Below are 12,097 nucleotides of genomic sequence, written 5' to 3' on the forward strand. Positions count from 1 at the left end.
GGGGATGGTGAGAGTGTGGGGATGGTGAGAGTGTGAGATAGTCTGGGGATGGTAAGAGTGTGGGGATGGTGAGAGTATGGGGATGGTGAGAGTGTGAGAGAGTGTGGGGATGGAGAGAATGTGGGAGAGTGTGGTGATTGTGAGAGTGTGAGAGAGTGTGAGGATGGAGAGAGTGTGAGAGTGTGTGGGGATGGAGAGAGTGTGGGGATGGTGAGATTGTGAGAGAGGGTGGGGATGGAGAGAGTGTGAGAGAATGTGGGGATGGTGAGATTGTGAGAGAGTGTGGGGATGGTGAGATTGTGAGTGAGTGTGCGGATGGTGAGAGTGTGGGGATGGATAGAGTGTGAGAGAGTGTGGGGATGGAGAGAATGTGGGAGAATGTTGGGTTGGTGAAAGTTTGGGGATGGATAGACTGTGCAGAGTGTGTGAATGGTGAGACTGTGAAAGAGTGTGGGGATGGTGAGATTATGATAGATTGTGCGGATTGTGAGAGTGTGAGAGAGTGTGGGGATGGAGAGAGTGTGAGAGTCTGTACGGATGATGAGAGTGTTAGAGTTTGTGGGGATGGAGAGAGTGGGAGAGAGTGTTGGGATGGTGAGAGTTTGAGAGAGTGTGGGGATGGAGAGAGTGTGGGGATGGAGAAAGTGTGAGAGAGTGTGGGGATGGTGAGAGTTTAGGTATGGTGAGATTGTGGGGAAGTTTAAAGTGTGGGAATGGTACGAGTGTGAGAGAGTGTGCGGATGGAGAGAGTGTGGGAATAGTGAGAGTGTGAGAGAGTGTGGGGATGGTGAGAGTGTGAGAGAGTGTGGGGACGGTGAGGGTGTGATAGAATGTGGGGATGGAGAGAGTGTGCGTTTGGAGATAGTTTGTGCGAGTGTGGGGATCTTGAGAGTGTGAGAGATTGTAGGGATGGATAGAATGTGTGAGAGTGTGGGGATGGTGAGAGTGTGGGGATGGTGAGAGTGTGGGGTTGGAGATTGTTTGTGTGAGTGTGGGGATCGTGAGAGTGTGAGAGATTGTAGGGATGGATAGAATGTGTGAGAGTGTGGGGATGGTGAGAGTGTGGCGATGGAGAGAGTGTGCGTTTGGAGAGAATGTGAGAGAGTGTGGGGATGGAGAGAGTGTGGGGATGGCGAGATTGTGAGAGAGGGTGGGGATGGAGAGAGTCTGAGAGAATGTGGGGATGGTGAGATTGTGAGAAGGTGTGGGGATGGTGAGAGTGTGAGAGATTGTGGGAATGGAGAGAGTGTGAGATTGATTGGGGAGGAAGAGAGTGTGTGGATGGTGAGAGTGTGAGAGAGTGTGGGGATGGAAAGAGTTTGAGAGAATTTGGGGATGGAGAGATTGTGGGGATGGAGAAAGTGTGTGAGAGTGTGGGGATGGTGAGAGTTTGGGTATGGTGAGATTGTGGGGAAGTTTAAAGTGCGGGAATGGTGCGAGTGTGAGAGAGTGTGGGGATGGAGGGAGTGTGGGAATGGTGAGAGTGTGAGAGATTGTGGGGATGGAGAGAATGTGGGAGAGTGTGGGGATGGTGCGATTGTGAGAGAGCATGGGGATAGAGAGAGTTTTAGAGAGTCTGGGGATGGTGAGAGTATGGGGATGGTGAGAGTGTGAGAGAGTGTGGGGAAGGAGAGAGAGTGAGATTGTGTGGGGATGGAGAGAGTGTGGGGATGGTGAGAGTGTGAGAGAGTGTTGGGATGGAGAGAGTGTGAGAGAGTGTGGGGATGGTGAGAGTTTGGGTATGGTGAGATTGTGGGGAAGTTGAGAGTGTGGGAATGGTGAGACTGTGAGAGTGTGTGGGGATGGTGAGAGTGTGAAAAAGTGTGGGGATGGTGAGATTATGATAGATTGTGCGGATTGTGAGAGTGTGAGGGTGTGGGGATGGAGAGAGTGTGAGATTTTGTGGGGATGGAGAGTGTGAGAGAGTGTGGGGATGGTGAGAGTGTGAGAGTGTGGGGATGGAGAGAGTGTTGGGATGGAGAGTGTGTGAGAGAGTTTTGGATCGAGAGAATGGGGGTGTTGTGTGAGTTTGACAGAGTGTGGGGATGGAGAGAGTGTGAGAGAGTTTGGTGATCGAGAGAGTGTGAGAGACTGTACGGATGATGAGAGTGTTAGAGTGTGTGGGGATGGAGAGAGTTTGAGAGAGTTTGGGGATGGAGAGAGTGTGGGGATGGAGAAAGTGTGAGAGAGTGTGGGGATGGTGAGAGTTTGGGTATGGTGAGATTGTGGGGAAGTTTAAAGTGTGGGAATGGTGCGAGTGTGAGAGAGTGTGGAGATGGAGAGTGTGTGGGAATGGTGAGAGTGTGAGAGAGTGTGGGAATGGTGAGAGTGTGAGAGAGTGTGGGGATGGTGAGAGTGTGAGAGAATGTGGGGATGGAGAGAGTGTGGGGTTGGAGATAGTTTGTGCGAGTGAGGGGATCTTGAGAGTGTGAGAGACTGTGGGGATGGAGAGAGTGTGAGAGTGTGTGGGGATGGTGAGAGTATGGGGATGGTGAGAGTGTGAGAGATTGTGGGGATGGAGAGAGTGTGAGAGAGTGTGGGGATGGTGAGTGTGTGAGAGAGTGTGGGGATGGAGAGAATGTGGGAGAGTGTGGGGATGGTGAGGTGAGAGAGAGCATGGGGATGGAGAGAGTTTTAGAGAGTCTGGGGATGGTGAGATTGTGAGAGAGGGTGGGGATGGAGAGAGTGTGAGAGAATGTGGGGATGGTGAGATTGTGAGAGAGAGTGGGGATGGAGAGAGTGTGGGAATGGAGAGAGTGTGGGGATGGAGAGAAGGTGGGGATGCTGAGAGTGAAAGAGAGTGCGGGGATGGCTAGAGTGTGGGGATGGAGAGAGTGTGGGGATGGAGAGAGTGTGAGCGATTGTGGGGATGATGAAATTGTGAGAGGTTGTGGGGATGGAGAGAGTGTGAGAGAGTTTGGGGATGGTAAGATTGTGACAGAGTGTGGGGATGGAGAGAGTGTGAGACAGTATGGAGATGGAGAGATTGTGGGAGAGTGTGGGGATGGGGAGATCTTGAGATAGTGTGGGGATGGAGAGAATGTGAGAGAATGTGGGGATGGTGAGAATGCGGGAGAATGTTGGGTTGGTGAGAGTGTGGGGATGGAGAGAGTGTGAGAGATTTTGGGAATGGTGAGAATGTGAGAGAGTTTGGGTATGTTGAGAGTGTGAAAGAGTTTGGGGATGGTGAGATTATGAGAGACTGGGGGTATTGCGAGAGTGTGAGAGAGTGTGGGGATGGAGAGAGTGTGAGAGAGTGTGGGGATCGAGAGACTTTCAGAGAGTGTACGGATGGTGAGAGTGTGAGAGTGTGTGGGGAAGGAGAGAATGTGGGAGAGTGTGGGGATGGTGAGAGTGTGGGAGAGTATGGGATGGAGAGAGTTTTAGAGAGTCTGGGGATGGTGAGAGTGTGAGAGAGTGTGGGGATGGTGAGAGTGCGAGAGAGTGTGGGGATAGAGGGAGTCTGAGTGTGCGTGGGGATAGAGAGAGTGTGGGGATAGTGAGATTGTGAGAGAGAGTGGGAATGGAGAGAGTGTGAGAGAGTGTGGGGATGGTGAGAGTGTGAGAGAGTGTGGGGATGGTGAGAGTGTGAAAGAGTGTGGGGATGGTGAGATTATGAGAGATTGTACGGATTGTGAGAGTGTGAGGGTGTGGGGATGGAGAGCGTGTGAGATTTTGTGGGGATGGAGAAAGTGTGAGAGAGTGTGGGGATGGTGAGATTATGAGAGATTGTGCGGATTGTGAGAGTGTGAGAGAGTGTGGGGATGGTGAGATTATGAGAGATTGTGCGGATTGTGAGAGTGTGAGAGAGTGTGGGGATCGAGAGAGTGCGAGAGAGTGTGGGGATGGTGAGACCGTGATTGTGTGTGGGGTTGGAGAGAGTGTGAGAAACTGTACGGATGATGAGAGTGTTAGAGTCTGTGGGGATGGAGAGAGTGTGAGAGAGTGTGGGGATGGTTAGAGTTTGAGAGAGTTTGGGGAAAGAGAGAGATTGGGGATGGAGAAAGTCTGAGAGAGTGTGGGGATGGAGACAGTGTGAGAGGGTGTGGGGATGTTGAGAGTGTGGTAATAGTGAGATTGTGGGGATGGTGAGATTGTGCGAGATTGTGGGAATGGTGATATTGTGAGAGAGTGTGGGGATTGTGAGAATGTGGGAGAATGTTGGGTTGGTGAGAGTGTGGGGATGGAGAGAGTGTGAGAGAGTATGGGAATGGTGAGAGTTTGAGAGAGTTTGTGGATGGCGAGAGTGTGGGGATGGTGAGAGTGTGAGGGAGTGTGGAGATGGAGAGAGTCTGAGATAGTGTGGGCATGGTGAGATTGTGAGAGAGTGTAGGGATGGTGAGATTGTGAGAGAGTGTGGGGATGGTGAGAGTGTGAGAGAGTTTGGGGATGGTGAGAGTGTGAGATTGTGTGGGGAAGGAGACCATGTGGGGATGGTGAGAGTGTGAGAGACTGTGGGGATGGTGAGAGTGTGGGAATGGTGAGATTGAGAGAGAGTGTGGGGATGGAGAGAATTTGAGAGAGTTGGGGATGGTCAGAATGTGGGGATTGTGAGATTGTGATATATTGTGTGAATGGAGAGATTGTGAGAGAGTGTTGGGATGGATAGAGTGTGAGATACTGTGGGGATGGTGCGAGTGTGAGAGAATGTGGGGATGCTGAGAGTGAGAGACTGTGGGGATGGCTAGAGTGTGGGAGAGTGTGGGGATGGAGAGAGTGTGAGAGAGTGTGGGGATGGTGAGAGTGTGAGAGAGTTTGGTGACGGTGAGAGTGTGAGAGAGTGTAGGGATGATGAGAATGTGGGGACGGTGAGAGTGTGAGAGAGTGTAGGGATGATGAGAATGTGGGGACGGTGAGAGTGTGAGAGAGTGCGGGGATGGAGAGAGTGTGGGGATGGAGACAGTGTGAGCGATTGTGTGCATGGTGAAATTGTGACAGAGTGTGGGGATGGAGAGAGTGTGAGACAGTATGGAGATGAAGAGAGTGTGGGAGAGTGTGGGGATGGTGAGATTTTGAGATAGTGCTGGGATGGAGAGAGTATGAGAGTGTGTGGGGATGGAGAGAGTGTGAGAGAATGTGGGGATGGAGAGATTGTGAGATTGTGTGGGCTGGAGAGAGTGTGAGAGAGATTGGGGATGGTGAGATTGAGAGAGAGTGTGGGGATGGAGAGAATTTGAGAGAATGTGGGGATGGTCAGAGTGTGGGGATGGTGAGATTGTGAGATATTGTGGGGATGGAGAGATTGTGAGAGTGTGTGGGGATGGATAGAGTGTGAGAGACTGAGGGGATGGTGAGAGTGTGAGAGAATGTGGGGATGCTGAGAGTGAGAGAGACTGTGGGGATGGCTAGAGAGTGGTAGAGTGTGGGGATGAAGAGAGTGTGAGAGAGTGTGGGGATGGTGAGAGTGTGAGAGAGTTTCGGGATGGTGAGAGTTTGAGATAGTGTGGTGACGGTGAGAGTGTGAGAGAGTGTGGGGATGGAGAGAGGGCGGGGATGGTGAGATTGTGACAGAGTGTGGGGATGGAGAGAGTGTGAGAAAGTATGGAGATGGAGAGAGTGTGAGAGAGTGTGGGGATGGTGAGATTTTGAGAGAGTGTGGGGATGGAGAGAGTGTGAGAGTGTGTGGGGATGGAGAGAGTGTGGGAGAATGTTGGGTTGGTGAGAGTTTAGGGATGCAGACAGTGTGAGAGAGTGTGGGAATGGTGAGATTGTGAGACATTGTGGGGATGGTGAGAGTGTGAAAGAGTGTGGGGATGGTGAGAGTGTGAGAGTGTGGGGATGGAGAGACTGGGGGTATTGTGAGAGTGCGAGAGAGTGTGGGGATGGTGAGAGTGTGAGTGAGTGTGGGGATGGAGAGAGTGTGAGAGACTGTATGAATGATGAGAGTGTTAGAGTGTTTGGGGATGGAGAGAGTGTGAGAGAGTGTGGGGATGGTGAGAGTTTGAGAGAGTTTGGGGATGGAGAGAGTGTGGGGATGGAGAGAGTGTGAGAGAGTGTGGGGATGGTGAGAGTTTGGGTATGGTGAGATTGTGGGGAAGTTGAGAGTGGGGGAATGGTTAGAGTGTGAGAGAGTGTGGGGATGGAGAGAGTGTGGGGATGGTGAGAGTGTGAGAGTGTGTGGGGATGGTGAGAGTGTGAGAGAATGTGGGGATGGAGAGAGTGTGGGGTTGAAGAGAGTTTGAGTGAGTGTGGGGATCATGAGAGTGTGAGAGATTGATGGGATGGATAGAGTGTATGAGAGTGTGGGGATGGTGAGAGTGTGGGGATGGTGTGAGTGTGAGATAGTCTGGGGATGGTAAGAGTGTAGGGGTGGTGAGAGTATGGGGATGGTGAGGGTGTGATAGAGTGTACCGATGGAGAGAATGTGGGAGCGGGTGGGGATGTTGAGAGTGTGGGAATAGTGAGATTATGGGGATGATGAGATTGTGGGGATGATGAGATTGTGGGGATGGTGAGATTGTGCGAGAGTGTGGGGATGGAGAGATGGTGAAAGAATGTGGGGATGGTGAGATTGTGAGAGAGTGTGGGTTGGATAGATTGTGAGAGAGTGTGGGGATGGTGAGAATGTGGGAGAATGTTGGGTTGGTGAGAGTTTGGGGATGGATAGAGTGTGCAGTGTATGGGAATGGTGAGACTGTGAGAGAGTGTGAGGATGGTGAGAGCGTGAAAAAGTGTGGGGATGGTGAGATTATGATAGATTGTGCGGATTGTGAGTGTATGAGAGTGTGGGGATGGAGAGAGTGTGAGATTTTGTGGGGATGGAGAGAGTGTGAGAGAGTGTGGGGATGGTGAGGGTGTGAGAGTGTGGGGATGGAGAGAGTGTTGGGATGGAGAGTGTGAGAGAGTGTTGGATCGAGAGAATGGGGGTATTGTGAGAGTGTGAGAGAGTGTGGGGATGGAGAGAGCGTGAGAGAGTTTGGGGATTGAGAGAGTGTGAGACAGTGTACGGATGGTGAGAGTGTGAGAGAGTGTGGGGATGGAGAGAGTGTGAGAGAGTGTACGGATGATGAGAGTGTTAGAGTGTGTGGGGATGGAGAGAGTGTGAGAGAGTGTGGGGATGGTGAGAGTTTGAGAGAGTTTGGGGATGGAGAGAGTGTGGGGATGGAGAAAGTGTGAGAGAGTGTGGGGATGGTGAGAGTTTAGATATGGTGAGTTTGTGGGGAAGTTTAAAGTGTGGGAATGGTGCGAGTGTGAGAGGGTGTGGGGATGGAGAGAGTGTGGGAATGGTGAGAGTGTGAGAGAGTGTGGGGATGGTGAGATTGTGAGAGAGTGTGGGTATGGTGAGAGTTTGGGTATGGTGAGATTGTGGGGAAGTTGAGAGTGTGGGAATGGTTAGAGTGTGAGAGAGTGTGGGGATGGAGAGAGTGTGGGGATAGTGAGAGTGTGAGAGTGTGTGGGGATGGAGAGATTGTGAGAGTGTGTGGAGATGAAGAGAGTGTGTGGATGGTGAGATTGTGAGAAGGTGTGGGGATGGTGAGAGTGTGAGAGATTGTGGGGATGGAGAGAGTGTGAGATTGTCTGGGGAGGAAGAGAGTGTGTGGATGGTGAGAGTGTGAGAGAGTGTGGGGATGGAAAGAGTTTGAGAGAATTTGGGGATGGAGAGAGTGTGGGGATGGAGAAAGTGTGAGAGAGTGTGGGGATGGTGAGAGTTTGGGTATGGTGAGATTGTGGGGAAGTTTAAAGTGTGGGAATGGAGCGAGTGTGAGAGAGTGTGGGGATGGAGAGAGTGTGGGAATGGTGAGAGTGTGAGAGAGTGTGGGGACGGTGAGAGTGTGGGGATGGTGAGAGTGTGAGAAATTGTGGGGATGGAGAGAGTGTGAGAGTGTGTGGGCATGGTGAGAGTATGGGGATGGTGAGTGTGTGAGAGAGTGTCGGCATGGAGAGAATGTGGGAGAGTGTGGGGATGGTGAGGTTGTGAGAGAGCATGGGAATAGAAAGAGTTTTAAAGAGTCTGGGGATGGTGAGAGTGTGGAGATGGTGAGAGTGTGAGAGAGGGTGGGGATGGAGAGAGTGTGAGAGAAAGTGGGGATGGTGAGATTGTGAGAAGGTGTGGGGATGGTGAGAGTTTGAGAGATTGTGGGAATGGAGAGAGTGTGAGATTGTGTGGGGAGGAAGAGAGTGTGTGGATGGTGAGAGTTTGAGAGAGTGTGGGGATGGAAAGGATGTTAGAGGGTGTGGGGATGTAAAGAGTGTGGGAATAGTGAGATTGTGGGGATGGTGAGATTGTGCGAGATTGTGGGAATGGAGAGATTGTGAGAGAGTTGGGGATGGTGAGACTGTTAGAGAGTGTGGGGCTGGAGAGAGGGTGAGAGAGTATGGAGATGGAGAGAGACTGATTTAGTGTGGGGATGGTGAGATTGTGAGAGAGTTTAGTGATGTTGAGAGTGCGAATGAGGGTGGGGATGGTGAGATTGTGAGAGAGTTTGGGGATGGTGAGAGTGTGAGAGTGTGTGGTGATGAAGAGAGTTTGGGGATGGTGAGTTTGTGAGAGAGGGTGGGGATGGAGAGAGTGTGAGAGAATGTGGGGATTGTGAGATTGTGAGAGGGTGTGGGGATGGTGAGAGTGTGGGGATGGTGAGATTGTGAGAGATTGTGGGGAAGGAGAGAGTGTGAGATTGTGTGGGGATGGAGAGAGTGTGGGGATGGTGAGAGTGTGAGAGAGTGTTGGGATGGAGAGATTGTGAGAGAGTGTGGGGATAGAGGGAGTGTGAGAGTGTGTGGGGATGTTGAGAGTGTGGGAATAGTGAGATTGTGGGGATGGTGAGATTGTGCGAGATTGTGGGGATGGAGAGAATGTGAGAGATTGTGGGGATGGAGATATTGTGAGAGAGTGTGGGGATGGAGAGAGTGTGAGAGTGTGTGGGGATGTTGAGAGTGTGGGAATAGTGAGAGTGTGGGGATGGTGAGAGTGTGAGAGAGTGTGGGAATGGAGAGAGTGTGGGGTTGGAGAGAGTTTGAGTGAGTGTGGGGATCGTGAGAGTGTGAGAGATTGTGGGGATGGAGAGAGTGTGGGGTTGGAGAGAGTTTGAGTGAGTGTGGGGATGGTGAGAGTGTGAGAGAATGTGGGGATGGAGAGAGTGTGGGGTTGGAGAGAGTTTGAGTGTGTGTGGGGATCGTGAGTGTGTGAGAGATTGATGGGATGGATAGAGTGTGTGAGAGTGTGGGGATGGTGAGAGTGTGGGGAATGTGAGAGTGTGAGATAGTCTGGGGATGGTAAGAGTGTAGGGATGGTGAGAGTATGGGGATGGTGAGAGTGTGAGAGAATGTAGGGATAGAGAGAATGTGGGAGAGAGTGGGGATGGTTAGGTTGTGAGAGAGTATGGGGATAGAGAGAGTTGGATCGAGAGAATGGGGGTATTGTGAGACTGTGAGAGAGTGTGGGGATGGAGAGAGTGTGCGGATTGTGAGAGTGTGAGAGAGTGTGGGGATGGAGAGAGTGTGAGATTGTGTGGGGAGGAAGAGAGTGTGTGGATGGTGAGAGTGTGAGAGAGTGTGGGGATGGAAAGAGTTTGAGAGAATTTGGGGATGGAGAGAGTGTGGGGATGGAGAAAGTGTGAGAGAGTGTGGGGATGGTGAGAGTTTGGGTATGGTGAGATTGTGGGGAAGTTTAAAGTGCGGGAATGGTGCGAGTGTGAGAGAGTGTGGGGATGGAGAGAGTGTGGGAATGGTGAGAGTGTGAGAGAGTGTGGGGATGGTGAGAGTGTGAGAGAATGTGGGGATGCTGAGAGTGAGAGACTGTGGGGATGGCTAGAGTGTGGGAGAGTGTGGGGATAGAGAGAGTGTGAGAGAGTGTGGGGATGGTGAGAGTGTGAGAGAGTTTGGTGACGGTGAGAGTGTGAGAGAGTGTAGGGATGATGAGAATGTGGGGACGGTGAGAGTGTGAGAGAGTGCGGGGATGGAGAGAGTGTGGGTATGGAGACAGTGTGAGCGATTGTGTGCATGGTGAAATTGTGACAGAGTGTGGGGATGGAGAGAGTGTGAGACAGTATGGAGATGAAGAGAGTGTGGGAGAGTGTGGGGATGGTGAGATTTTGAGATAGTGCGGGGATGGAGAGAGTATGAGAGTGTGTGGGGATGGAGAGAGTGTGAGAGAATGTGGGGATGGAGAGATTGTGAGATTGTGTGGGCTGGAGAGAGTGTGAGAGAGATTGGGGATGGTGAGATTGAGAGAGAGTGTGGGGATGGAGAGAATTTGAGAGAATGTGGGGATGGTCAGAGTGTGGGGATGGTGAGATTGTGAGATATTGTGGGGATGGAGAGATTGTGAGAGTGTGTGGGGATGGATAGAGTGTGAGAGACTGAGGGGATGGTGAGAGTGTGAGAGAATGTGGGGATGCTGAGAGTGAGAGAGACTGTGGGGATGGCTAGAGAGTGGTAGAGTGTGGGGATGAAGAGAGTGTGAGAGAGTGTGGGGATGGTGAGAGTGTGAGAGAGTTTCGGGATGGTGAGAGTTTGAGATAGTGTGGTGACGGTGAGAGTGTGAGAGAGTGTGGGGATGGAGAGAGTGTGGGGATGGTGAGAGTGTGAGAGAGGGCGGGGATGGTGAGATTGTGACAGAGTGTGGGGATGGAGAGAGTGTGAGAAAGTATGGAGATGGAGAGAGTGTGAGAGAGTGTGGGGATGGTGAGATTTTGAGAGAGTGTGGGGATGGAGAGAGTGTGAGAGTGTGTGGGGATGGAGAGAGTGTGGGAGAATGTTGGGTTGGTGAGAGTTTAGGGATGCAGACAGTGTGAGAGAGTGTGGGAATGGTGAGATTGTGAGACATTGTGGGGATGGTGAGAGTGTGAAAGAGTGTGGGGATGGTGAGAGTGTGAGAGTGTGGGGATGGAGAGACTGGGGGTATTGTGAGAGTGCGAGAGAGTGTGGGGATGGTGAGAGTGTGAGTGAGTGTGGGGATGGAGAGAGTGTGAGAGACTGTACGAATGATGAGAGTGTTAGAGTGTTTGGGGATGGAGAGAGTGTGAGAGAGTGTGGGGATGGTGAGAGTTTGAGAGAGTTTGGGGATGGAGAGAGTGTGGGGATGGAGAGAGTGTGAGAGAGTGTGGGGATGGTGAGAGTTTGGGTATGGTGAGATTGTGGGGAAGTTGAGAGTGGGGGAATGGTTAGAGTGTGAGAGAGTGTGGGGATGGAGAGAGTGTGGGGATGGTGAGAGTGTGAGAGTGTGTGGGGATGGTGAGAGTGTGAGAGAATGTGGGGATGGAGAGAGTGTGGGGTTGAAGAGAGTTTGAGTGAGTGTGGGGATCATGAGAGTGTGAGAGATTGATGGGATGGATAGAGTGTATGAGAGTGTGGGGATGGTGAGAGTGTGGGGATGGTGTGAGTGTGAGATAGTCTGGGGATGGTAAGAGTGTAGGGGTGGTGAGAGTATGGGGATGGTGAGAGTGTGATAGAGTGTACCGATGGAGAGAATGTGGGAGCGGGTGGGGATGTTGAGAGTGTGGGAATAGTGAGATTATGGGGATGATGAGATTGTGGGGATGATGAGATTGTGGGGATGGTGAGATTGTGCGAGAGTGTGGGGATGGAGAGATGGTGAAAGAATGTGGGGATGGTGAGATTGTGAGAGAGTGTGGGTTGGATAGATTGTGAGAGAGTGTGGGGATGGTGAGAATGTGGGAGAATGTTGGGTTGGTGAGAGTTTGGGGATGGATAGAGTGTGCAGTGTATGGGAATGGTGAGACTGTGAGAGAGTGTGAGGATGGTGAGAGCGTGAAAAAGTGTGGGGATGGTGAGATTATGATAGATTGTGCGGATTGTGAGAGTATGAGAGTGTGGGGATGGAGAGAGTGTGAGATTTTGTGGGGATGGAGAGAGTGTGAGAGAGTGTGGGGATGGTGAGGGTGTGAGAGTGTGGGGATGGAGAGACTGGGGGTATTGTGAGAGTGCGAGAGAGTGTGGGGATGGTGAGAGTGTGAGTGAGTGTGGGGATGGAGAGAGTGTGAGAGACTGTATGAATGATGAGAGTGTTAGAGTGTTTGGGGATGGAGAGAGTGTGAGAGAGTGTGGGGATGGTGAGAGTTTGAGAGAGTTTGGGGATGGAGAGAGTGTGGGGATGGAGAGAGTGTGAGAGAGTGTGGGGATGGTGAGAGTTTGGGTA

The sequence above is a fragment of the Carcharodon carcharias genome, chromosome 34 (genome assembly GCF_017639515.1).
Source record: "Carcharodon carcharias isolate sCarCar2 chromosome 34, sCarCar2.pri, whole genome shotgun sequence".
In the NCBI taxonomy this organism is placed as follows: Eukaryota; Metazoa; Chordata; class Chondrichthyes; order Lamniformes; family Lamnidae; genus Carcharodon; species Carcharodon carcharias.